General features: G+C 42.3%; 1 protein-coding gene across 1 annotated transcript in view; it reads left to right on the forward strand.

Moving 5' to 3' along the window:
• Positions 1 to 5,778: 5,778 nt before the first annotated feature.
• LOC122117774 overlaps positions 5,779 to 25,755 on the forward strand; it is a 148,088-nt gene continuing 128,111 nt past the window's right edge. Inside the window, exon 1 of the mRNA XM_042691600.1 lies at positions 5,779 to 5,836. The gene's annotated coding sequence lies outside the window, so the exon portion shown is untranslated. The remainder of the gene's footprint in view (positions 5,837 to 25,755) is intronic.

Genomic DNA, 25,755 nt, shown 5'->3' on the forward strand with positions numbered 1-25,755 from the left:
GGGTTACAATTACATGGGCAAGATAGTGAGTACATTTCTTATCAAATCTTGTTGCCTCCTCCTTTGTTTCCCCATACCATCTCTTCCCCTCTCCACCCTCCCAACCCCCACACCCCTTTACCACCACCCCAATCCTCCACCTCCCACCCCACCAAAGTTGCAAAGTTCATTTTTCGACATAACATCTTCTACATCTCATTGTTGTAATGGGTCCACCTGTAACCCTATCCAAACAGTTTGTTTTTTCCCTTCCCCTCCACAAGTTATATCAACATCAAATACAGTGAAAGCAGGGCTTATACCCTGGGGGAGGGACATACAAAGCAACAAAGAAATCATCTTATAAATATGTTGGAAACAATCGCAAGAAAGAAAAAAAAAACATTTGAATCCTTATCTTGGGCTTCATTTCGCCTAACATCACTTGTCTGACTGTTTCTGCTTGACATATACTAGTTATTGCAAATAAGGGAAACCGTGGGACCTATATTTTTTTGGGCCTGGCTTACTTCACTTAATATAATTTTTTCCAAGTCTTTCCATTTCCTAACAAATGGGGCAATGTCATTCTTTCTGATGGAGGCATAGAATTCCATTGTGTATATATACCACATTTTCTTGATCCATTCATCTATTGAGGGGCATCTGGGTTGGTTCCATATCTTAGCTATGGTAAATAATCCTGTGATAAACATAGTTGTGCTGGTAGCTTTAGTATTATGGTCTTGTTTGTGATCATTTGGGTAAATGCCCAAAAGTGGGATTGCTGGGTCATAGGGGAGCTCTATGTGGAGTCTTTTGAGGAACCTCCATATTGTTTTCCAAAGTTAACCAAAGGTCTTCTGGTGGGCATCCAGGGGAAGGAAATGTCCACCTCTGGCCTGGAGCAAGTGACTGCTATTTGCCAGCACAGTGTCTTTAGGAGCTGGAGTCATGCTTTGGGTGCTGGTATGGGGGCAATGGAGCTGCATGACTGACAGTGAGACAGTCAAAGTAGCCAGGGGTCCTGGAAAGGAGCCTGTCAGTTAAGGAACCTTACCTTAAGGAACATCTTAGCACTTTCAAAAGGATGCTTCCAACAAAGGCGTATTGGTAACAGCACATTTAAAGTATGTGACAGGACTTTAATAGCAATGCTTAACTCCTTTCCAGTGTCTTAGGGAGAGGTGGGTCATTTCTATCTGTTTCATAAAGATTTAGAAGAGATATTTAAGTTCTTCTTCAACAGTCTTCCAACTGGAAATTCTGTTTTCTTCTGTCCCCCAGTTCTGTTGTGCAAATGGGACCTGTTTAAATTCTTCTTCAACAGTCTTCCAACTGGAAATTCTATTTTCTTCTGTCCCCCAGTCCTGTTGTGCAAATGAGACCTGTTTTCAATGCTATTAGTACCCATTTAGGATTCTGTTTTTTTAGGTCTCTGTCAGTTACTACTAGATTTAAACAACAAAAACATAAAGGGAAGTAGGGTAAAGATGGCTTACACATGTAACCCTAGCTACACAGAAGGCTGATATTTGAGGATTGTGGTTCAAAGCCAGTCTGGGCAGAAAATATGAGACTCTTAGCTCCACTTAACCACCAAAAAAATCAGAAGTGAGGCTATGACTCAAGTGGTAGAGCACTAACTTTGACCATAAAAGTTCAGGAACAGTACCCAGACTCTGAATTCAAGCCCAGGACAGCCACAAAAATAAAATAAAGACAGCAATCACTTACTCACATTTCCCATCAAACATAGAATCCCATGTAAATATTCTCTGAAAATATAATAGTTTTTTGTATGCCTTCATACAGGTATACCACAATTTATGTAGCCATTTATATAGCATGTCAAATTTGGTTTCTTAACAAATGTTTTATATTATAAGCAACAGAGCATTGAAAATCTCTTTGCAAAAACTATTTACACCATCATCTCCTCAAATTCAGTTCAGTTCCACTTCTAACAATACTATTTGTGAAGTTTATTAATTCCATGCAATTTTCATAAGACTTTTGCAAGTACACTTTTGGTAATGAACTCAGGCCTGGATTCTGTCCTTTAGTTTTCTCCCTCAAGGATAGTGCTTTACCACTTGAGCCACACCTCTACTTCCAGCTTTTTGTGGTTAATTGGAGATGCAGGTCTCATAGATTTTCCTGCCCAGGCTGGCTTTGAACTGCAATCCTCAGAGCTCAGCCTCCTGAGTAGCTAGGATTATAGGCATGAACCACCAGTGCCTGGCTTCACACATTCCCTTGTTGTAGAATTCAGTTTGGAAGCCACCATGATCACAGATTCAACTTGCATCTTACCTAAGGAAAGCTGTGCTGGAAGCAGTAGAAGAAAAATCCACATGGCTCAGGATGTCTGGCTCAGAATGACAAACAGCCCAAGCTTAGCAAAAAGCATATCACATAATCCACCTACTTACCATCAGGATATGCTCTGAGTACTAGACAGTGGGAAGTAATGTTCACACAGCTTCATCTTTAAAAAAAATTCATGACTCTATGAAATAAGGAACATTTGTCTGGAGGCTAAACTTCGCATTATATGTTTGTAAAAGAATGTCTTATATTGCTGAGAGTTCTCAGGGAAGACTCCAGATGGAAATGCAAGCACCAGGCCTGAAAAGTTAAAAAAAAAAAAAAAAAGAGGAAAAGGAGAAGAAAAAGAGCCAAGTCTAATCATTTTCATACTATGGTGAGTACAAATCTCACAAGATAAGCTTGGTAAAAAGCAGATTTCTGAGCCTCAATTCTTATAGTCTAGCATCTAGAGTACAGATGTCAAATCCTGGACCTATACCATGAACTCCCAGAAAATCTGATGCTGTAGGTGGTCCATAGTTCAGGACAAAAAAAACTGGCTTGAACAATGTTTTGTCAGAAATGGCCAAGGTTGGAATTGGCCTGGAATTGCCTTGTAACTTGTCATTGGGTTTGAGAGAAGTTTTAATAATCAAACAGGGCACTAATCCCAGAAGATGAGCTCTGTGAGCTCCCAGGGAATGGCTTTAATGAAGCAGAGACCTGTCAGGTAACTATTTGGGATGTTAGGGCTCTCTAACCTTTCCTGTGTTACCAATCAGTTGGGTGAGTGTCCTTTCACACTAGCTATATAGGACTTCTGAGTATGTGAGGAGAAGCTTTTTCAGTGCTAGCAAGACCTTGGGGCTGCACTGGTAGACCCAGAGGCTCTACCTCCAAAGCCCTAACATCAAGGGCCCTATTGCTCCAGAAACTTAGGGCTTTAGGCACTCAGATGATAGCTAGAGCCTTCCCTTGTGTCCCAGCTGCCTTCGGCTGAAGGACTATCAGCCAAGCAGCCACTAAACCTTCATGGATGCCTAATTTGAACATTCCATAGATACCTTGAGGAAGCTATACTGCAACCACAGCTGTTTGCTGCCAGGGCATCACTCTGGCCTCTGAAGGCACTCTCTTAACCATGATTATTTCTAACAGCTTGTTCCCAGGAACTTCAGAGAACTCTAGCTGGCCTTACAGCCATTTCTACCCAGACCAGAGGGGGAGCACCTCTCCTAGGGCTTACTCTAGCAGCAGTCCTCAACTTCCAGCAGCAGTGAGTGGCATTAGCAAACTGTGTTTTCTGCTTTTGGACCTAGAGTGCCTGGATCCTCAGCTCCTGACAATGACAGGTGATAGCTCTAGACAGTTAAAGCTCTTGAGTCTAGAGTATCTGAGAACTTGGCCCTTAAGATTTAAAAGCTCTGTGGAACTTTCTGTGACCAGGGCCTGTGGTTTCTGATCTTCAGCTCTGCATAACCCTGTCTTCCTCACCTCTGTTCTCTGCCATTTCTTCCCCAGCACTCTCTGGACCTCTTTAGCTGCCTTGGCCATTTTGGCTGCTGAATTGGTAACTACTGCTGTTATCTCACTGCCAACATCCTATCATCATGGTTACCAGTTTTGCTGGTTCTATTAAGCTAACGATCAAAAGTAGGGAAAAAGACTACTAGAGATAAGCCTTTTACTGGACTTAATGTTGTAACATCTAGGGGGCTAACATAGGAGTGTGTCTCCTAATTATCTCAAAAAATGAGAATAGCCTATTTATATAGTCAGAAAGGGGGACTTGTACAAATTATGGCACAGACCTTCATACAAATGGGAGACAAAGCTTGAAACAACCATGGTAGTCCTTCATTCAAGTGAAGGACTGTATTTATAGCAATTACAAGTTTTCTCCTGGGCCACCAGTAGCTGGCTGTTTAGGTGATAGTCCTTTAGCTCAAGGTAAGGAGGGTACCAGGAAAGTGTCTAATAGCAGTTAATTAAAGAGTCAAGTTAGCCATTTTAGCTAAAAGGAAAACTAAACATGAAAACAATAAAGACATCATTAATTGTGACAGTGGTCTAATAGTATTGAGCAATGCTCTAGCAATGCTTAACTCTTGTCCCAATGAGAGATGTGTTCTATAACTTATTCTGCTTGGAGTAACCTAAAATTCAAGTAATCTGTTCAGAAAGCAAGGGATGTCAGACTGAAAAGTTAGAATAAAGGCTGGGGACAGCCTTTTATTTTATTTATTTATTTATTTATTTTTGGGTCCGGTCATGGGGCCTGAACTCTGGGCCTGGGCACTGTCCCTCAGCTCTTCAGCTCAAGGCTAGCACTCTACCACTTGAGCCTCAGCACCACTTCCGGCTTTTTTTCTTATGTGGTGCTGAGGAATCGAACCCAGGGCCTCGAGCATGCAAGGCAAGTGCTCTACCACTGAGCCACCTTCCCAGCCCTAGGGGACAGCCTTTTAAAACAAATAATCTGGCTCCATGGTTAATGCCCATAACTTGTGCTACTCAAGATTCTGAGATCTGAGGATCCAAAACACCCTGGGCCAAAATTTCTTAAGATTCTTATCTCCAATTAGCCAGCATAAAGTCAGAAGTCAAGGTGAGGCTCAAGCCATAGAGTACCAGCTGTGAGTGAGAATGAGAGGTGGGAGTTCAAACACCAGTACTAGCACATCAATGAATCGTTCATTCATGCATTCAATCAATCACTCACTCAATTTGGGAAAACAAAAGATAGACCAGTTTTGCTTTTAGGTCCAAGCAACAGAAAATGGCCATTTAACCTCTGGAGGCATGTTTTTATGGGATCCTTATTCCTTTATGTGCCCTGACACCTGACATGTTGCATCTAACAATGCTTCTGTAACCCCCCTTCCCCTCCCCAAATCTGGCTTGAACAGCCTGGGCACTGTTCCTGAGTTTTTGTGTTTGAGACTTAGCTAAGCTCTACTACTTGAGCCACAGCTCCACTTGCAGCTTTTCAGTGGTTAATTGAACTTTCCTGCCAGGGCCAGCTTAGAACTACTATCCTCACACCTCTTGAGTATCTAGGAGTCTAGGCATGAGCCACTGGTGCCTGGCTTTTAAGGTGCCACTTTTAAGGCCATTTTCTCAGCAACACTCCTAAGGCCCATTTCTCTGATTTTTGCAGTGCAATTAAAGACACAAATGCTCAAATAATTGCCGAAACACACTGCACATGCTCTAAACCTGGAGAGTTCAGGTGGAGCCCATGGAAAGAAACTCTCAGGAGAGAGGCTTCGTGTCTTGGCTGCAGAGAGGGACCCAGCACGCTCCCATTTCTGCCCTGTCAGGCTGCAGCTGAGGCCCCTAGTCTTTGAGATCAAAGGTCACAGACCAGGAAAGCCCTGAGCTCTGGATTTCTCAGCCTGAGGCAGGCGGTGTTCCCAATGGGCACAAAGGGCACTGGGCTGCTTTGGGCAGCTACGTCATTGGTTACCTGACACCGTGGTATCCGGTTGGTCGCGTCCCAGGCCCCGTCCCTGGAGCTGCAAAGGACTGCAGGACCGGCAGGGTAAGCACTACGTACATTCTGGACTTGGTGTGGACAAGTCTTGGGAACTCCTGCTGGGTCCCCTACGCTTCTGGGGGTACAGAATTTGGCATTTAGCCTGCCGACCTATCAAGTATCTAGGGGCAGTGTCCCTTGTCCCTGGAGGGCCGCTCTCCAGCCCTGGTATGCCTGCCTGACTTTATCCTGCTCTCTGATCTCTAGGAAACACTCCCGGGGAGGAGAGCTTTGGGCCAAAGGTAAAGGCTTTTCTGTCTCCCAATGGCTGCCTCCCATGCACCTGGTTTTAATAAGGACCTAGGGAGAAATGCAGGCAGATACAGGCAGGGGGCCTGAAGGATCCCCAAGAAATTCTGTCCACGGAGAGAAAGAAGGGTGCACATGGCCGGTGTATGCGCAGACACCCTGTCTGTTCCAAGGAGCTGGAAATCCCTCCTGCACTTTTCAACTTTACTTGTAGCCTGGAGAGGAAGTTGGTGAGGTTAGCAATGGATGGGAAAGGGCAGTTAAAAACGCATTTATTAACATGGAAGACAAGGCGAATGCACAGTTGTGCACAATGTATTCTCCCCCCCCCCCTCCACCCCCAATCTTAATCACACACACAAAAGGAATATAGCAAAAACAACTATCACCCCATCCTGGTACTCCCACCTCCTTAAAACCATGTGCACAGTATTTTTACATTGTTGCAATTAGAAGTTCACCTTGTTGCAAATTCCGGAACAAGGGAGGGACATTACAGGGAAGTCTTCATTAGTTTTAAGGAAAAGATCTTCCCATTCATGAATGAAGGGGAAAGATTGTATCAGGCTTTGAACCTATATTATAAAAGTTTAAAAGGAAAACAGACATGAAAGGCTTTTAAACAGACCCTTGCCAGACATATAAATATAAGTACCACACATATTCACACACGTTTCTATTCCATCCATCTTTGTTAAAAGCTGAGGGAAAATTTCTTTCCAACTTAGCACTTTGATCTTTAGGCTGTGTGTGTGTGTGTGTGTGTGTGTGTGTGTGTGTGTGTGTGTGTGTGTGTGTGTGTGTGTGTGTGTGTGTGTGTGTGTGTGTGCGCTGGTACTAGGGCTTGAACACAGGGACTGAGTCCTGTCCCTTAGGTTTTTCATTTAAGGCTGGCCCTCTGTCATTTGAGCCACAGCTCCACTTCTGGCTTTTTGGTGATGAATTAGAGATAGTCTTACAGACTTTTCTTTCCTGGGCTGGCTTTGAACAACGATCCTCACATCTCTGACTCATGAATAGGTAGGATTACAGGGATGAGCCACTGACCTTGATCTTGAGACTCTTAAGAAGAAGATAACTGATGTGCTACCCAGAATCTAAGTGTTGAGAACACATAAAATTTCCTAAAACTTTTCTTAAATGCTTTACCAACATTTGTCCAGAGGCCTTCTGGGCCTGCACTTCTGTTTCCTCTGTCCGCAATGCTTTTCCCTTGCTTTTGTATCACCAGCTCCTTATACAGATCTCATCTCAAATACTCATTTCCTTGACCACCCCATAATATGACTGCATTTTATTTTATTCAGAACATGAACCATCATGTGAAATGGTCTCTTGGTTTGGATATTGCATAGCCCCTTAAAAAAATAGAAGTTTCTAGACAGTGATTGTTTTGCTTGCTGTTGTGTTATAGACTAAGATCCTCCCCTAACTCCAGTCTTGCTAGTTGTCTGCTTTAGTTATATTTATTTGTTTAGTTATTTATTTAGTACTGGTACTGGGGCTTGAACTCAGGGCCTTGGTGCTATCTCTTAGTTTTTCTGCTCAAGGCTGGTACTCTACCACTTAAGCCATAACTCTACTTTTGGCTTTTAGTGCTTAATTGGAGACTCCTGTCTGGGTAGGCTTTGAACTACTATCCTTAGATGTCAGCTTCTAGTTAGGATTACAAGCAGGAGCCACTGGCACCCAGCTTGCTCTGGCATTTAGTACCCAGCAAAAAGGGTGTATACATCAACATCGGATCAAATGTGACCCTGGTGGAAACATCTTTAGTCCCCTGCCGTTCATCCCTTCAGTTTTCCCTAGGTACTTTGGGAGTGGTTGCTCTGAGTTGCTGGCCTTTCTTAAGGCCCCTCAGATAGGGTTCCTAGGAATTAGGACCTGGAAAAAGCAGGGACCTCAGGCAGTTTCTGTTGGATTTGAATTTTTTGGACCAAAGAGCAACTGAGACACTCCCCAGAGGCCTGGGTCTGGCTGGCCATACAAGCCCTCTGCCCTTTAGCACCTCCCAGTCCTTGGCTGCTTGTGTGAGGTGCGTGGTGGGAGCTGCTTGTGAAAGATGCTCTGTTTATGTTGGACTCCAGGCTCAGGGAATAATTAGGGGAATGACATGCTGCTGAAGTCTGGGCCTTTCCTTGTAGGCGGGACCATGAGGCTGTCGTCTGGCCTACTAGCTCTCTGGCAGAGGCAATGGATTCCTGTGGATTCCTGCCTGGTGCTGAGAAGCCATGTCCTCTGGTGGGGAAAAGACTAGGGGTGAAAGGAGAAAATTTCCCATTTTCCCTTGAAGATGGATGATTGTTGAGAACCTCTGTAGCACCCATGTGGTATCTGGTCCTGTTTGCCTTTTCTCCAGGTTGCATAGGGTTCCTGGTGTCTGACAGGTCTGTATGACTGAGGGCTATGGGAGAAAACCAGATGATCTGGAAACTGCAAATTCACAGCTAGGAAAAAGACTTTTTCTTGTGTTTCAAGGGCCTTGACCATTCACTGGCACCTGATGGCTGTTTAATAAATGCTCATTTGAGTAGGAAACTGGAGAGTGCCTTTCTAACTGGGTTTAAAGTGTGGCCATGTCAGGTGCTCTTCAGCAATATTTGGTTTGATGAATTTAGACCCAGAGAGAAAAATGCTTGGGTTCCCCTCTTGCCCACTCTGCTGGCAAGCTAGGCCACAGGCCTGGTATTCTTCATCTGTAAATATGAAGATGTTAAAGATAATAATGCTGGCTACTCCAGAGGGGTTTCATGGAGGTTAGAAGTCATCTATTTTTATAGAGTTCAGAACAGAACCTGGCACATAGGTAGTAATAGTGTTCGAGCTAATCTAAATTAAGAATAAAATATGGAAAAGTTGAGTGGCATCTCATTTGATATTTAAGATGTTGTCATCCTTTTGTGAGATAACAGCACAAAATGGACTCGTGACTCATGATACTAATCAAAGCTGCTCATATGAAGCACCTTGTGATTCCTACAATTGGAATGTTTTTTTAAGGAATTCTTATGAAAGATCCATGGCTTCTTGAGGATTCCACATTTGGGGGTGTAATTTTAAGTTGGGTAAAAGGGAAAGGGAAAGGTGAGAGTTTGAACCTAGCCAGAGATAGAATGCCAGGTATGTGGTGATCAGAAGCCTTGAGGTCTGTTTGGGGGAAAGTAGGAGCATTGACCAGAGTGTAGGTTCCATATGCTGAGAGGGGGAAGATGGGGGATTGGCTGGGGTAGAGGAGGCATTGGAAGAACTACAAAGATCTTTCCAGGCAGAAGAAGGTCTGGCTTTCCTTACCCAGTGGGTTTAGTCAAGGCAGGCCAGCACTTGCTCGAACCGCATTCCTCTACCAGTAGTTCAGAGATATCAGAAGGAAGACAGCTGAGAGATGGAGCCAGTGGAGAGGCTGTTGGAAGAGCCTGCAGGGCTAAGGCAGAGGAGACCAGGGAAAAGGAGTATGGGTAGGAAAGTTAATCTGAAACCAGATGTATTGTCTGACAACTGATGGAGTGTTTGTTTTTGTTTTTATGCCAACATTTTGGCCTGAACACAGGGCCTGGAGCTCTTGCTTGTTTTTTTTTTTTAATTTTTTAATTTATTTTTATTTGTTTCATTCAAGGCTGGCACTCTCCTACTTGAGCCACAGCTCTATTTCTGGCTTTTTACTGGCTTATTGGATATAAGAGTCTCATAGACTTTTCTGCCTCGGCTGGCTTTGAACCGTGATCCTCAGATTGCAGCCTCCTGAGTAGCTAGGATTACAGGTGTGACCTTTGGAAGGCCAGCTGAAGTGTATTGACATCAGAAAAAGACTTTAACATTTCAAGATTGGGTGCCACTGAAAGGATGTTTAGAAGGAGGATCTAGGCACCCAAAATAAAATTGTAAAAGACAATTTCTATACCTTAAGATTTTTCTGAGTCGTTACAACAAATATATTTATATCAAATGTGGTAAATCTATATAATAGAATATGATGTGTTATAGAATAGAATATGATATGATATATCAATATAACATTTCCCAGGGTGACCATTAAGATCCTCTTCTCTCCTCCCTAGACATTTCTCAGGGTACAGTTGAGAAATGTACCCCCTGACCAGACCTACATTATGCAGAAAGCCATGCATTTTGCATTAGCAGGATGTCATCTTTTGGAACATCACTGCAGTACTGTAGCCAGGAAGCATCCCACAGCAAGAACCTGCCCTGAACACTGGGTTCTGGGATCCGGCTCCATTCCCAGCTGCCCATTTCTTCCAGTTCTAAGCCTCAGTTCCCTATGCCTTGGGTTTATAGCACAATGTCAACCCGAGTCAACCCTGAAAGGAAGATGAGTGAGAATTCACATGTGTACAGGAAGGATTAGGGATATTATTGACACATTTTTTTTTTCTCTTAAGGATACTGGAATCCTTCAAAGGCTTGGAGGAGGCCAAGGCTCTGTTTCTCTTTTTGGTGCTTTGTTACTGCAGTAACATTTAGACATTTTCCTGTACAATAGGGTCCTTCTGTTTTGAAACAGCAGGCATGTTACTTAACACTAGATCATCCACTTACATTCACTGCTGAATATGAGTGAACTCTCCTTATGACCTGGACAGATGTCATTCCAGTTAAATCAGCATCTCCCTTACTAGATAGACATCCTAGTGATCTTATAAATTAAGTGAAAGTGCATCTAATGTAAAATTGACCATTTCAGCCATTTTCTAGGTATTTGTTGGCAGGAAGTGCTGCCATCACTTCTGTCCATCTCCAGGACTCCTTCACCTTGCAAAACGTCCAGAGCCATTAAACATGAGCTCCCTGGGACTTCTCCCCTTTAACCTATTCCATCTTTCTGAATGAATTAAACTACTCTAGGCATCTCAGGAAAGCGAGGCCATACAACTATGTATGTGCCTGGCTTGTTTCATTTAGCAGAGTGTCTTCATAATGAAGTCACATGGGAGTTTCCTTACTTTTTAAGGCTGAATCATATTCTATTATATCAATTTACCACATTTTGTTTATTCAAATGTCCATTTGGATTGCTTCTACCTCTCTGATCCTAAGTTATTTAAGTAACCCCCTTCTTGGAGCTGCCTTCTGCACAGGTGGCGGTTCCTCTTGGATTTGTTTCAGTTATATTTGAGTTGATAATAGAAAATCACAAATCTCGTTAGGGTAATTTCATATTCAGTGGTGAAATTAGAACCAGCAGAATTCAGAGGAATAACAGAGCTCTTTAATCCCAATGAATTAAAGTGGCTTTGTACACAGCAGTGGTCAACGACATGATTGACAGGCTTATGGGAAAGGCTAATTCAGGATACCTGGTAGGAAAAATTCCATTTAATTTTGGAAGGGGAAGAGGCTATGTTAGGGGTAAGCAGTACAATGTTGAGGTCTTGTGAGCTTCCTAGGTGTTGGGAGAGGTGCAGGCATTTGGGTCCAAAGGTTGAAAATTGGGAGGCTGGTTAGAAATCCAGTTTTGGGTACCAGATAGGAGGAATCTGCTGTTTACCAGGAACATATAACTTTGGGGCTGCTGTTGGTTCTTAATTGTGTGTGTGTGTGTGGGGGGGGGATAAAGAAGGAGAGAGAGAAAGAGAGAGAGAGCGCGCTCTGGGCCTGAGCACTGTCCCTGAGCTCTTCAGCTTAAGGCTAGAGTGCTCTACCACTTCAGCCACAGTACCACTTCTGGTTTTCTGGTGGTTTATAGGAGATAAAAGTTTCACAGCTTTTCCTGCCCAGGCTGGCTTTGAACCATGATCCTCAGATCTCAGCCTCCTGAGTAGCTAGGATTACAGGTGTGAGCCACCGGTGCCTGGCTTGTCCCTGAACTTTTTGGCTTAAGGCTAGCTCTCTACTATTTGGGCCACAGCTCCACTTCTGGCTTTTTGGTGGTAGCTTATTGGAGTTTTAGAGTCTCATGGACTTTCTTGCCCAGGCTAGCTTTGAACTGCACTCCTCAGCTCTCAGCCTCAGCTAGGATTACAGGCATGAGCTACCAGTGCCAGGTTTAGTTCTTAGTTTTAAGCTGGAGAGAAGAACAGATTAGGAAAGATGAAATAGAGGCAGATAGACACCTTCTCTCAGCCCACCTCCCTACTCTATCCTCTCCTTCTTCAAAACAATTTCATTAAAAAAAAAAGATTCTGACTGCTCTGTTAGATGTGGGATAATTTAAAGGCTAGTTGGGAAGTAGGTAGTTGATCATTTTTATTTCTCCCTTTGGAGTCTCTCATAAAGTTAGCTTTCTCATTTGAGTTCATTGGTTCCCAAATTATACCTTGATACCCCAGGTGCTGCAGTGAATGCTGAGGTGCTGGGAGATATTCTGAAATTTTGGAGAAAGGTATACAACTCTACTCTGTGTCTCTGTGGGGCTTACCCATGAATGCTTGCTTGAGATTGTTCAGCTTCAACAAGGACGTGTGCTATGCTCCTCTGGGTGATATCATTTCTGTGAGGCTGGGGTTTCCAGTGTTACCATGATAAGACTGAGCGTCTCATGAAAATGAATGTGGAGCCAGCCACTGGTGGCTCACTCCTGTAATCATAGTTACTCAGGAGGCTGAGATCTGAATTAACCACCAGAAATTAACTGCAGAAAACAGGAAGTGGAGCAGAAAAGCTTTGGGACAGTGCTCAGGCCTTGAGTTCAAGCCCCATGATTGATAAAAAAAGAAAGAAAGAAAGAAAGAAAGAAAGAGAAAAAGAAAAGAAAAGAGAAAGGAATGTGGGACAGGAAGCGAGGGTGGCAGTGTCCACGGGGCCTCCTCATGGTTAAATGGCTGGGTGAAACAGGTCCCTCCATGATCTCTAAGTGAACTGTGACTACTCAAGAATGGAATTACAATATTATCTGTGAAAATTCCTATGCACTTACTTTTCACGTGGGTATTAGGTTGTTAGAACACAAATACTTAAGTTTTTTTTTTTTTTAAATAATCATGTCTTAACAAATGGAATTAGGACATATTTCTTTTTATTCAAGACTATCATAAAAATTATGGGAATACTATAGATAGTATGTGTCCAAAAAGTTTGGCAATCTCTGCTTTCATCTATCATAAAAGATCCCATGAGCTAGTGGCTCATGCTTGGAATCCTAGCTACTCAGGAGGCTGAGATCTGAGGATCACAATTCAAAGCCAGCCTGGGTAGGAAAGTCCATGAGATGCTTATCTCCAATTAACCATCAAAAATCTAGTAGTGGAGCTATGGCTGAAGTCGTAGAGTACTATCCCTAAGCAAAAAAAAGAAAAAAAAAAAAAAAAAAAGAAAGGAAAAAGAGCTCAGGGACATCATCTTGGCCCTGAGCACAAACCCCTGGTCCAGAGACAGAGAGAGAGATAATATATTCTAAATGTTGTGTTTACTTTCAAATAGATCAATTTGTGAATTTCTAAAGTAAATAGCCCTATTTTTCTGATCTTAAAATTAAATTGGATATATATACTTCATAAAGATGTAAATCAGAAGGAAATATCCATACTACATCCCACTCTCCAGGATGCAATAGCTTGTGATATTTTTGCAAATAGTTTTCCAGACTTTTTCTGTGAAAATTTTAAAATAAATATTTTATTAAAACTGGATCATACATATTCTATTTTGTTACTTTAAAAATTCGCTATACTACCACCATATTTCTAGGTCAACAAGTGTGCATTTGTAATTATACACAATGTGTATGTAAACAGATTTACAAATACATATTTATTTATTTATTTGTCAGTTGTGGGGCTTGACAAGTACACTTTTAAGGGACTGAAGTCTCAGTTCTCAAACCTTTACCTTAGGATAAGTCCACTAAGAATAGCTCAACTGTGCACTCTAGTGGCTTGATGCAGCATTTAACATTTTCTTGTTTAATTGGGTAAGTAGACTTTGTAGTATTACATGGAGAGCATAAAGGCGAAAGAAATAAGATGCTTTTGACAAGCCCATAGTTTATAAGGTGAAATGAAACATCACTAAATAACTATGAAATAAAATAAAATGCAATTTAGCATTATAAGAGAGATACAGTTAGAATCTCCCCAGGCCAGGAATATTGTCCTGAAAATCAAGGACTTTCTGACATAGCAGGAACAAAAATGAAAACAGACATTTACTCAGTGCTTATGGACAGAACACAGAACAACTGTTCTGTGAAGTTTTTATACAAAATAGGGAATATCTCTTAGCTAGGGCTTTAAATATGGATAGGATTTGGGCCTGGAAGACTCCTGAAGGGATGGGATGGAAGATGGGGATAATAGGGAGGGAGAGCAGGGGATGTAAGAACAAGTATGGGGGGGGGAGAAGGTGGGTGGGAGATGGGATGGAATGGGAAGGGGAAACAAAGGAGGAGGCAACAATGCTTGATAAGAAATGTACTCATTATCTTGCCCATATAATTGTAACCCCTCTGTATGGTATTTTCACAATTAAAAAAAAAGTTTCACAGAAAAAAAAAAGTATGAGAATTAGTTTGGAAAAGATTAGGTCTTACAGACCATTGGAATGCTGTGGGACATATCATTTAAAGTTACACTAGGCTCAAGAATGGGTATGAGCGATTCAAACTTTTTGATAGGCAGTGATTTGCTCAGAACTGGAAGATTAATCCTTCTACAGTATAAAAGATGAGAGACTTGGGAAGGAAAAATGAGTGAAGAGGCTGCTGTAATGTTACAGGTGGGGTTATGCAGCTCTGAAGAAGGGAAGATGAATAGGAGGAGGAAGGAATAAATCTGAATTTGGTGAGAAAGTTAACAATGATACAGCTCTTTCTGGAGTTTTACAGTTTTACTATTCTCACAAAGGCACAGTAACATTTGGTGGCTTTTGGTTTGAGGTCTGCTCACCTAGTGGATTTTCTTTACCTGTGCTGAACAGATCACCAACAATTGCATGCTAGCCTTTTCCCTCTCCTCCAAGAACATAGTCATTTTATGAACACAGACTGTGCTGCTCAGCTTCCATGTCTGATCATTTTGCTAGAGATTAGGTGCTGTGGTAAAGCATAGTAATCTCAGCTATACTCTGAATCTGTAGTGATGATGTGGTATTTGGGCAGTGGTATTTTAATGTTTCTTTTTTTAATCCCTTGATGAATACAAAGTCAGAGCAATTATGCTTAAGTGGAGCAAAGGGGATTTGGATCAGATGCAATAAGCTCTCAAGCAGAGGGTTACATGCCACTGCATGATTAAGGGAGTTGTAGCATGCTGTTTTGTGGCCATTGAAAAATATAGAGTTGGGCATCATGGTGCACTCCTGCAATCTCAGCATGTAGCAGGCTGGGAGGGAAGAGGATTGCTGAACTCAAGGCCAGCCTGGACTATATAGAAAGAGACTGTCTCAAAAAAAAAAAAAAAGATAATAGATTTCACTGAGATGATTGGGGTTTAATGTCTTCTAATAGAATCAAGTTTAAAATGTAGCTCACAAAAACATCTAACAAAAATCTGCCTTTGATATCATTAAGTACCAGAGGGATGACTTCTCAAAACCAGTTCTGCAGCTCACCAGAGTCTTCTTGGTTGGCTCAACTCTTTCACAAGAATGGAGAGGGTGTTGTTTTTATAATAAAACCCAGCCATGCACACTTGCATTTATCTCTAAGAAGGCTAGTCATACTGATACCTGCTTATTAGTTCTTCTCAATCTCTGGCTCTGCCTAGCTGATATGGACATGACTGTGTATTTTGAGGCCCACTGAAGTGGAGAGGTTATTTCTTGATCACCCGTGAATTTCTCTGCACTTCTATTGTGCCAGTACTGGGGCTTGAACTCAGGGTCTGCTGTTCTTGTTCAGCATTTTTACTCAGGCTGGTACTACCACTTGAGCCACACTTCTACTTCATTTTTTCCCCTGGTTAATTGGAGATAAGAGTCTCTTGGAGCCAAGTGCTGGTGGCTTATGCTTATACTCCTAGCTACTCGGGAGACTGAGGTCTGAGGATCACAGGTCAAGTCCATCCTATATAATGTAATGTAGTTCTTGAGTTTGTGGATCACCAGTTAATATGCTCAAGTTATTCAAACTTTGCCAGGATCATAAATCAAAACTGATGTGCCATTGGTATCACATTTCAGGCCCTATCAGATTAGAGTTATGTGCGTTATTACTTTTTAACTGTTTAAATTACATTGCTGTTAATCCTATTAACAGGAATGATATCTACATTTTAACATCAACAGGAGGATGGTTGGATTGCATGGTTCATGTCTACTTGAGTTTTCATGGCTAATTGGGCACATATGTACTGAGCCAACTCCTCTATTTAGAAGTGAATGATTTCACTCAATCTGAGCAGATTTTTATAACAAGCAGCTTATTTTCATCCGCTTAAGTAGTTTTTAAAACACAAACCATTTTTCAATACAATTGTGTCATCATGTGTTAACTGTCTTTTAAAAAAAATACAGATTTATTTCACTGGCTTAATGGGAATTCACAGAAATCATAGCCTTTTAATTAAAGCCAATATGTTTCAGTGCCAGATATTCTGAAAAATTCCAATGAGCCAAAAAAGAACACATTTCTGAGATGGAAGTATGCATATGGGACCTTTCAGATCCTGATGGAAGAGTTTGAAACAGGAAAGAGATTAATAGAAGAGAATAGGGTATTTTTTCAGAATAGCTTAAATAATGTGGGTAGCGAAATAATTTTCTCCACCAAATGATTGAAAAATTGAGATTCCTGCATAGTCTTAATGTTTAAGGCTATATCAGATTCCAAACCACATTGAAATAATAAACAGTTCATAATAGTTATGTTTTTTGAACTCTTGCACAAATGACTATATTTTCAAAACTATCCTAGGTGGTCTCATGAACAAGCTTTGAAAAATAAGGGCACAGGATATTTGAAATTGACAGGATCCTCAAAATTCTGGTGTGCTATAATTTGATCAAAGAGCCTGGCACTGGAAGTCAGATCAACAAAATTGTAATCCTTGCCCTGCACTTAACTAGGAGAGGACTAATCAATTAACTTTGCTATATTTCTGTTTTCTCAAGGATTACATGTCCTTTAACCAATTCAGAATGCTATTGTAAGAATCCTAACGAACTATAGTGTATGAATGTTTCCTGAAAATGAATGCAAAAGCAGTATACCAACTGAATTTCTGAGGTTTGGGATAATAATGGTCAGCCAGAGACCATGTTTTGTTCCCATTGTCTGCTCAAATGCCAGAGCTTGTGTGAAAAAGGCTCCATGATTGGTGCTGAATGAATGAATAGTTCTCTTGGCTCTAGTTTTATTTTCTCTGTTAGAGACTTGGACCAAAATGATTTTTTTTTGGTCGGTCATGGGGCTTGAACTCTGGGTCTGGGCACTGTCCCTCAGCTCTTCAGCTCAAGGTGAGCACTCTACCACTTGAGCCACAGCACCACTTCCAGTTTTCTGAGTGGTTTATTGGAGATAAGAGTCTCACAGAGTTTCCTGCCCAGGCTGGCTTTGAACCGTAATCCTCAGATCTCAGCCCCCTGAGTAGCTAGGATTACAGGCATGAGCCACTGGGTTGCAGCCAAAAATGAAATTTAACACATGATTTGGAATTCATTAAGGTTTACCCAGGTCACAGTGCTAATATTCATTCAGGTGTGTGTCACATGGACAAACACAAATATACTCTGACAGGCATTCTATTGATGTATACATATGTGTAGGATCTTTGGTGGAATTTTTCCTATGATACTGGATTTGGCTACTAAAACCCTAGTTGTAAACTCACCCTCTTAAAGAAAGCCAGTGACATAGTCTCCTTTCCTTCTCTTCACCATTGCCCTACTCCACCAATTTTTTAACTCAGCCTTCTCATTCATTCATCCTTCAGATCTTTTACCCAAAGGAGGCAGGAGAAGGAGAGACTCCTCTTGGTTGGGATCTCCTAGGGCAAAAGTGTTCATGATTTTCTCTACTTTCTCCAAGGGATGGAATGGGGTTGTGTGTTTAGAGGTAGGCAAGAAGGGGGGTGGGGTAGGTAATTCCAAAAAAACTATATAGTTGAGAAACTTGCTTCTTGGTTTTTAACAAAGAAAGCTGTTTTTGGATCCTTTGGCTCTACATCTGCCAGGCCAGTGGGCTTGCAGATTTGGCCTTTGGCCTCCAGGAGCAGAGAAGTGAATGGAGTGGAATGGTGGGGTGCAGAGAGAAAGAGGCAGCCTTGGGCTTGCATGGCTCAGCTGATGTGATAAGGATGCCCGGATGTCAGGACCACATTAGGGGGCTAGGCTGCTGGCTTGAGTCCTTGCTGGTTCTCCCATTCAGGAATATGATCCACTGGGTGAGAAAATAGCCCCAAGAGTCACACTGCCATCGGCGGTTTGTCTTCAGGAGAGAGGTTGGTGAGACTTTGATTGAGCTGAGGTTCACATACACCAAACTAAAAGTAGCAATGCATGATGGTGACCCAGAGGTGATGGAAACTACCCAGCATGCACTGGTAGACTTGGGAGGGGATATTTGATAGTATGCAATTGAAACCAGTGATAAGAAGATAAAATAAATGGAAAACGAAGAAAGCCCCAACATTCATGTTTGAATGTAAGTGCAGACTCTTCCATGAAGTTACTGTGCTGATGTCAAACTGTCCACCTGTGGTTTGACTCCAGCTTACTTACTATGGAATCCAGACTGAGCAGAAGAAACCTTTGACACAATTCTTTTAGGCTGGCTGCAAATGCCATTCTAGGTAGGGGTGAGGATGAGACGGGGAGAGGGGGTGAGGGTAGGGATTGGGGGAGTGTGACAGACTACTGAGGTTGCTCAGTACCTCTGGAAAAAAAAATAAGAATGGGGATCAAGTAGTTTGGAGATGGAAAGGGATGTAGAAAAGATAGGGCTGCTTCTCACTGGATTTAGCCAGAAGCAAGTTTGCTGTTATATTCCAGGCTTCACTGTAAGCTTACCTTTGGACAATAAGCTTCCTCCTGATCCATCCCCCTTATTTCTGGGATAAGCAAAGTGAAACTCGGTGTGAGAAGTGACAAGCCACAGGCCACAGAACCTTGAGTGTCAGGGTCAGGACCCAAGTCACTTAGCTCAGTGCCTGTTTCGAAATGGACAGTTAGCTTCTTGAAGCTAAAGTGCATTTATTGAGCACCTACTAGACAGTCCTGCGGTCGTTTTCCTTCTCTTCTTTTTAAAAGATTAATGTAGTGATTGCATCCATTTGGTGCCTTTACTGCCGGAAAAATAACAGCCTGCAGGGTTAACTCGTAAGAGATCTCTGCAAGTCAAACACTATTAACTTTAATGCAGCAACTTTGATGGCAGGGAAGAGACAGCTGACACCGTATTTCCTTAACAATAAACCATTCTGACAGATAAAAACAAACAGGCTCAAGATAACATATAGCATTTCGGAGAACAAGGCTAATAATGAGCACAGACGGATGTGAGCAAGCTTTGCTGTAATGCTGTGTTTCTCCATCAGCTGGAGAAACTTCTCAAAGGCATGGCTGGCACAGAATGCACTGCCGGGATGATTATATGGATGACCCTGGGAGGAAGTGTTTCTTGAGCCCAGTTCTACTGAAAGTCTTCTGAAGACTCTGTTTTCTTGGCTGGTAGCCATTGGAGGTAGCAACCTGGGCAACACATTCATGCCCCTTCTTTGTCATGGTGGGGGCAGGGCGGGGTCATTCCTGCTGAGGTCCTCTCTGCAGCTTGAGCTGCTCAGCCTCCACAAACCATCCTGTGAGCAGGGACTGCTGCCCAGGGAGCCCCTAATCCAGACCATACTCAAAACTAGAAATGGGGCAACCAGAAAACCAGTCAGGGGGCGGACTAGGGTTAGTCTATGATGCCCATTGGTTACTGCAGAGAGGAAAATGGTGTGGAAATGGTAGCTTGAACCAGATTGGACCATTAGTCATTCAACTCAGATTTCAGTTAGATGACTGTGATGAGTGACAAATACTAGTTTTCAAGTATTTATTTCAGTTCCCTCACCAAGCCAGATCCTTTGTGGAATGGCTGGTGTTATAGCCTTTCCTTGGGGGGCTGCTTTTGTGTGTGTGGTGGAGAAAGGAGCAGTCGCATTGTACTTTTGAACTTGTAAGTCATTTTCTATGTGGAGTTTTTTTTTTTCTCTTTCTTTCTATTGAACTTCACAGATTTCCTGTTGAGATAGTTTTTCTATGAGCCCACTGGCCTGTCTGGGATCATGTGGGTAGGGAATGATTGAATGATTTTCAAGTTTATTCTACTTGAATGAAAAGCCCTGAGGGGTGTGTGTATGTGTGTATGGTGTGTGTGTGTGTGTGTGTGTTGAGAGGGGGCTAGGAAATTGTCTACGGAGTGGAAGAGCCCATCCTATACTACTTATAGAAACCAGCTGCTGTTGCTTCCACAGTCTGGTGTAGACCAGATGCCATGCCCCTCCTGCCTTAGGATTAGCCTTGCTTGAGTGAATTGCCTCATGCCTGCTTTTGTGAGATTATATTATATATGATATTATGTATATTTTGTGATTATACTAGGCCCTGATGCAAGCAATTTTATCCTTACTAATCACACTAGACCTAAAGGTACTGTTATTAACTCCATGCTATAAATGTGGAAAATGAGGCAGTCACACATGAAGTTTCCCAAAGCTATATACAGAATGACTGCCCACTGTGCCATGCTGTGCTAGGCTTTGTTGTGAGCACAAGGTCAGAGGTGACAGCAGGAGGGAGTGAGATCCTGAACTCTGCTCCATCACTGACCTATTATATTGCTTCAGGATAAGCTACTTAATTTCTCCAGGCCTCAGTTTCCTTGTCTGTAAAAAGTGGCAGTGGTAACTCTTTTCCAAGGAGGAAGGAAGTAAAAGCATGCAAAGCTGTGAAGAGAGGAAAAAATTACTGTGTTGAATGTGATGGAGTGAGCATTATTGTTATCTTTTATTTCCTCAGGTGAGGAAACTGAGACCAAGGGAAATTTAAGTGTGGCCGAGGCCACACAATGAATGGGGAAACTCCATTCATTTGGCTCCCTTCGCTGTCACTGCCCTCTAGAGCCTTAGCTGTGATAGAAAACAAAACACAAAAAGCAAAAAATCCCTCCTCTCTTGTGATTTGGTCGTAAGAAGAAATTGGATGTGAAAAGCATGTAGTTTTGCTTTGAACTCTCCCTCTTCCTGTGACAGAGAAATGAGAGAAACAGGTTCTGTTGGTGACACAATGGCAATTCAGAACAATGTCAACAGGCGGAACACTGCATGGAACCTTCAAGAAGAAAAGTATAGACTATTCTCTTAAGGACAAGCATGTTTCAAGTAATGCTTTGGAAGTAGCTCATGTGAAAAAGATCCGGGACTTCTTTTATGTATCCATAGCTTAAAAGGAACCAGCTAGGCTAGGAACATGGCATTGCAAGAGCCTGTGGGATCTTAGACATTGCTTTGGAATCATGGTGGTTTGGGGGAGTATGGGGCAGAGTTTAGGGAGTTTGTGATCCACTTGGTTATCGTGCAGGTAAGGAAGTGCAGTATTTTTTCCTGAGTTCACAGACGAGTTTGGAGTCATTTCTAGGTGATAGGCTGGAAACTCGAGCTTCACCTTCGTGTCTGATCTTTGGGGCTGTGGAGAGTGGGGTAGGGGAAATCCCAGGCCTCTCTTGGGATTCTAGAATCCTCTCCCTACAGGTTGGTGGACAGACCTGAAAGGTGCCAGACTTTTTGACTTCCTCATGGGGAGAAGGTGATAACCATTTCATTTAAGAAGCTGCATTTCAAATGTTGAATTGATATTTACTTTCCCCAGCTAGTAGTTTTGCCCAGCTGTAGGTAAATATAAGCATTTTGAAAACATTCAAGGTAGGCTAGGCTAACAGGCATTTCAGAAGGCTGAGTATCTTAAATGCTTTTTTAGTTTACAGTGTTTTTGATTTATAAGGGATGACTTAATAGGACATACCCTCATGATAAACCGAGGGGCATGTGTCATGAATGAGTACTCAGAGTTTACAAGGATTACAATATCTCATTCCAGCAGGAGACAGTCCAGTGAGTCTCACCTTCCACAGGTTAGAACCCAAGGCTTAGAGCAATTCAGCACAGGCTGCCTGTGTGAAGGTTTTAATTGCACTTGACCTAGAACTCTTAACTCCCAAGTTTGAAGGAAAAGTGAAAAGTCTTCAGTGCCACTTCTCACATCCTTGGGTGAGATCACATTTCTCTCTAACAGACACACTGGGAGGATGTGGGCCAATGAGGTCTCTATTGCAGGGATGACTTGTAACTAGACACGACCCTGGTGTTTGGGTCTCTAGTTAAGGGGAGTGGGTAGAGTAAGGACTCAGGGCCCCATGAACACATTCTCATATTGTCAGCAAGTGAGTGCCCCTTAAGAGACCAAAGTGATTAGGTTTAGTGGGAGCTGTAAGTAGTAGCCCAGGACTGATTCTGAGCAGCCCCATCAGATTTCTCCTGTCTCTCATTTTCCCACAGCATCAAAGCTGTCCTCAGGATGGCACCTCCAGCCTTGGCTCTGCTGGCCCCAAGCTAATAAGCCAACTAATAGTTCAACAGCTGCTAATGGGAATTGTAACAGTGGATGGAAAAGGAGCTGATGCTCTTAGGCCCAGGGTTGATGCACCTGATCACCTGACTTTTCTCATCCAACATCTGTTGTGTAAATGAAACCTGATGCTTCACCACTTTGAACCACAGCTTCATTTCTGGCTTTTTGGTGGTTAATATCAGAGGTAAGAGTCACATAGACTTCCTGCTTGGGCTGGCTTCAAACTGCAAGGCTGAGATCTTAGTCTTGAGTAGCTAGGATTACAAGTGTGAGCTACAGGTGCCCAGCTTCCTGGTTGGTTTTTGAGGCAGGGAAGGATGCTGGAGCTCACTTGGTGTCTGGGCCTCACTCTGGCTGATCTCCTTCAGCATGGAACATGCCCTCCTGTGCTGTTCCTTATCAGGCCTTGGCTGTGGCCCTGCTGCAGAGCCTGACTCCTCCCATGCAGAGGACAGAGACTTGTTGGCTTTGTTTTATGTGGATTTTTGCATAAGGAACACAGTCACAGGCTTTCTAGAAGTTTGGTGATACTCTGGACAATGGCCAGAAAGCTGGGTTGATTTAGCAATTATTCATTGTACAAACCTCAAAAAAATCTCTGCCCTCTAGTGGTTCTTTGGGAAATATTTACCTTATCAAGGGGTGGGGAGGAGAGAAGAACTTTAAAAGCAGGGTCAGAGAGCAGGAGGATATGAGAAAGCTGAGCCCCAGAGCCCCACAGTGGAGTACTCCATTCTGCTTCCAGAGACTCTTCCTGCTTATTGAGAAATGTAGGTACTGTTCAAATCAATCCAGACTATTTAAATTAAAAGCAAATACATCCCTAATAATAAATGCATTTGGACTCCAGGTTCTTGTCCAGGGTGGTACCTCTAAAGCCCTTTGACTGGTAACTGCTAGCGATTCCCATGACTGACTGATAATAGGGATTGATAGCTTCAGTTGAACCTCCTCCTTTCTTTATGAACTGTCTCTTTGACACTGGCATCTGGCTGTATAGCAAGAATTCTATTTTGGAAGAAAATGTCTTCAGTATGTTGTGATGGTCTTGCCTTTAGTAGCATAGTCACCTTAATATTTGACTTTTCCCATTTCTTCAAAGTGAGGACAGATCAGAATTTACTAGGGTAGGTTGAACTGTGTGCTCCCTTCCTCAAGTTTTTTAACTTTACCCTCAAGTTGACTCCTGTCTAGTGGGTGACCTTGTATCCTAATTTTTCCCATTTACTTCCTGTGCTGTATTTGAAGTACCTATAAATCACATGGTAGGTCAACCCTTTCCTTAACATGAATAATATTTGTATTCTAGCTGTGCAATACTGTTTTACAACAATGCCAATTTATTTATTTTGGCAGTTTAAACTTTTGTTCTTTGTTTTCTTTCTCTTTTTGCCACCAAAGCAGGCAATTATTGTCTTAATGTACTAACTTGTCCCTTCTTGAGGCCAGTTTGGAAAAATGTCACATGTAAGTTTTAAGTGAGCCTATCCAGTTTGATGTGGGTTTGGAGCAGAATTGGGCCCAGTCAGAGAGTATGAAGTAGAGGCAGAGCCTGGAAAAGGCCTGGGAAGACAGAGACGCTGGTGAATCGATTCCCACTGGCTCTTTCTTTAGCCACTGACAAGCCTACTTTCCCTTCCCCTCCAGATAGGACCCTCCTTTAATTAAGGAGCACATAGTTTAATGATCTCATAATCATTGCTTTGTTTCCAGAAGCTATCATGTTGCATGTGGAAAAAGCAGCGAAGCAGAAACCAGATCTCCTGACCTTGTCTCCCAAATCACGAGGGAGGAAAATTCAGCACTGAGTACAGGGAGGGTAAAAGCAGATAGGGGTTTCCCTTCAATATTATCTTCTAGGAGCTTAGTTTTTCATGATAAGCTCTGGCTAGTTCCCATGGTACCTTTCCTTGTGAAAAACCACTCAACTGTAGTTTGTATCCATTGTGTCCAAATGACTTCTCAGTGTGCTGACCCCATTCTCTGTTAGAAGGCTTAGAATTTTAGAATTTGTGTCCTTATATGGTACAAATCTCATCTGGCACCTATCCAAGCAATCAGCAGAACTGATGAATTTTGGGACCTCCCCTCAGAATTTCCGGTACCATCCCCTTGTGAAATGGTGAGGGTGAGGTCCAATTTGCCGATGAATGTATATAGCAGAATGACTATGAAAGATGTCTCTGCAGTTAGAGGACTTCCTTGTGTGATGGTGAGCAAGTTACTTAGCCTTTTGAGCCTTGTTTATACTCTTTTCTTTTTTTATCTTTAGGATGGGCAATATAGAGTGAGGATTCAGATGATACATATAAGGTATCTAGCACATAGTGATCAGTGACTGTTATAATCATGAAGATGGAAGGTCCATTATAAGGATCAGCTTGTGTCATGCAAACTTGGTCTGTGGGGTTTCATAGGCCAGGGTTAGGCCCCACAACTCGTGAATTCAGAGGTTCTAGAAACCTCATGTAAACACTTGAACCCTACCTTAGGGTTGTTGTGAGGCTTAGATACAAGATGTTCTAGACTTGGCATGTGGATTTCTTCAGCAAATTCAATGTATAGTCTGTTGTTTAGGCTTTCCAAGAAGATGATCTCTAAGAGGCTCTGTAACTCTAGTTTTACTTGACATGGGTCAGACATAACAAAAATGAGACAATACTTAGAAAGATTAAGAAGAGGATTGAAAATTTGAGACTCATCAGGGCTATACAGTGAGGCCCTGTCTCAAAAACCAACCAACTAACCAACCAACCAACCGATCAACAAACCAACCAACCAGCCAACAAGCAGCCAGCCAACTAACTAACCAATAAACCAAAGAAAGAAACAGAAATCTGTTAATGGGATGCCCTCCCTCTTTAAAAAGCCCCATCTATTTAACACTTCTTTTTAGATATCATAATCCGTGTAACCCCTGGCTTTCAGTGGAAAATAATTAATGAACTGAAACAAATATTGCTGTTTGGTTAAAATCAAAGCAACACATATATGGTTACAAGACAACAAATAGAGAGTTCCCTTCATCTTTCCTTGTAGAACAAAATGCTGCCATGGGTTTGTGGCATACAGGGATACCAAAATTCTTCACCCATCACAAAATTCTTCTTCACATCCAGTGCTATGGATGTTCATGAGCTGGGTGAAAAGATCCTATTGCTTGTAGGTTTTCTATGAGT

This window comes from Dipodomys spectabilis, unplaced genomic scaffold, assembly GCF_019054845.1.
Source record: "Dipodomys spectabilis isolate Male_0828 unplaced genomic scaffold, ASM1905484v1 ptg000145l, whole genome shotgun sequence".
Classification (NCBI taxonomy): Eukaryota; Metazoa; Chordata; class Mammalia; order Rodentia; family Heteromyidae; genus Dipodomys; species Dipodomys spectabilis.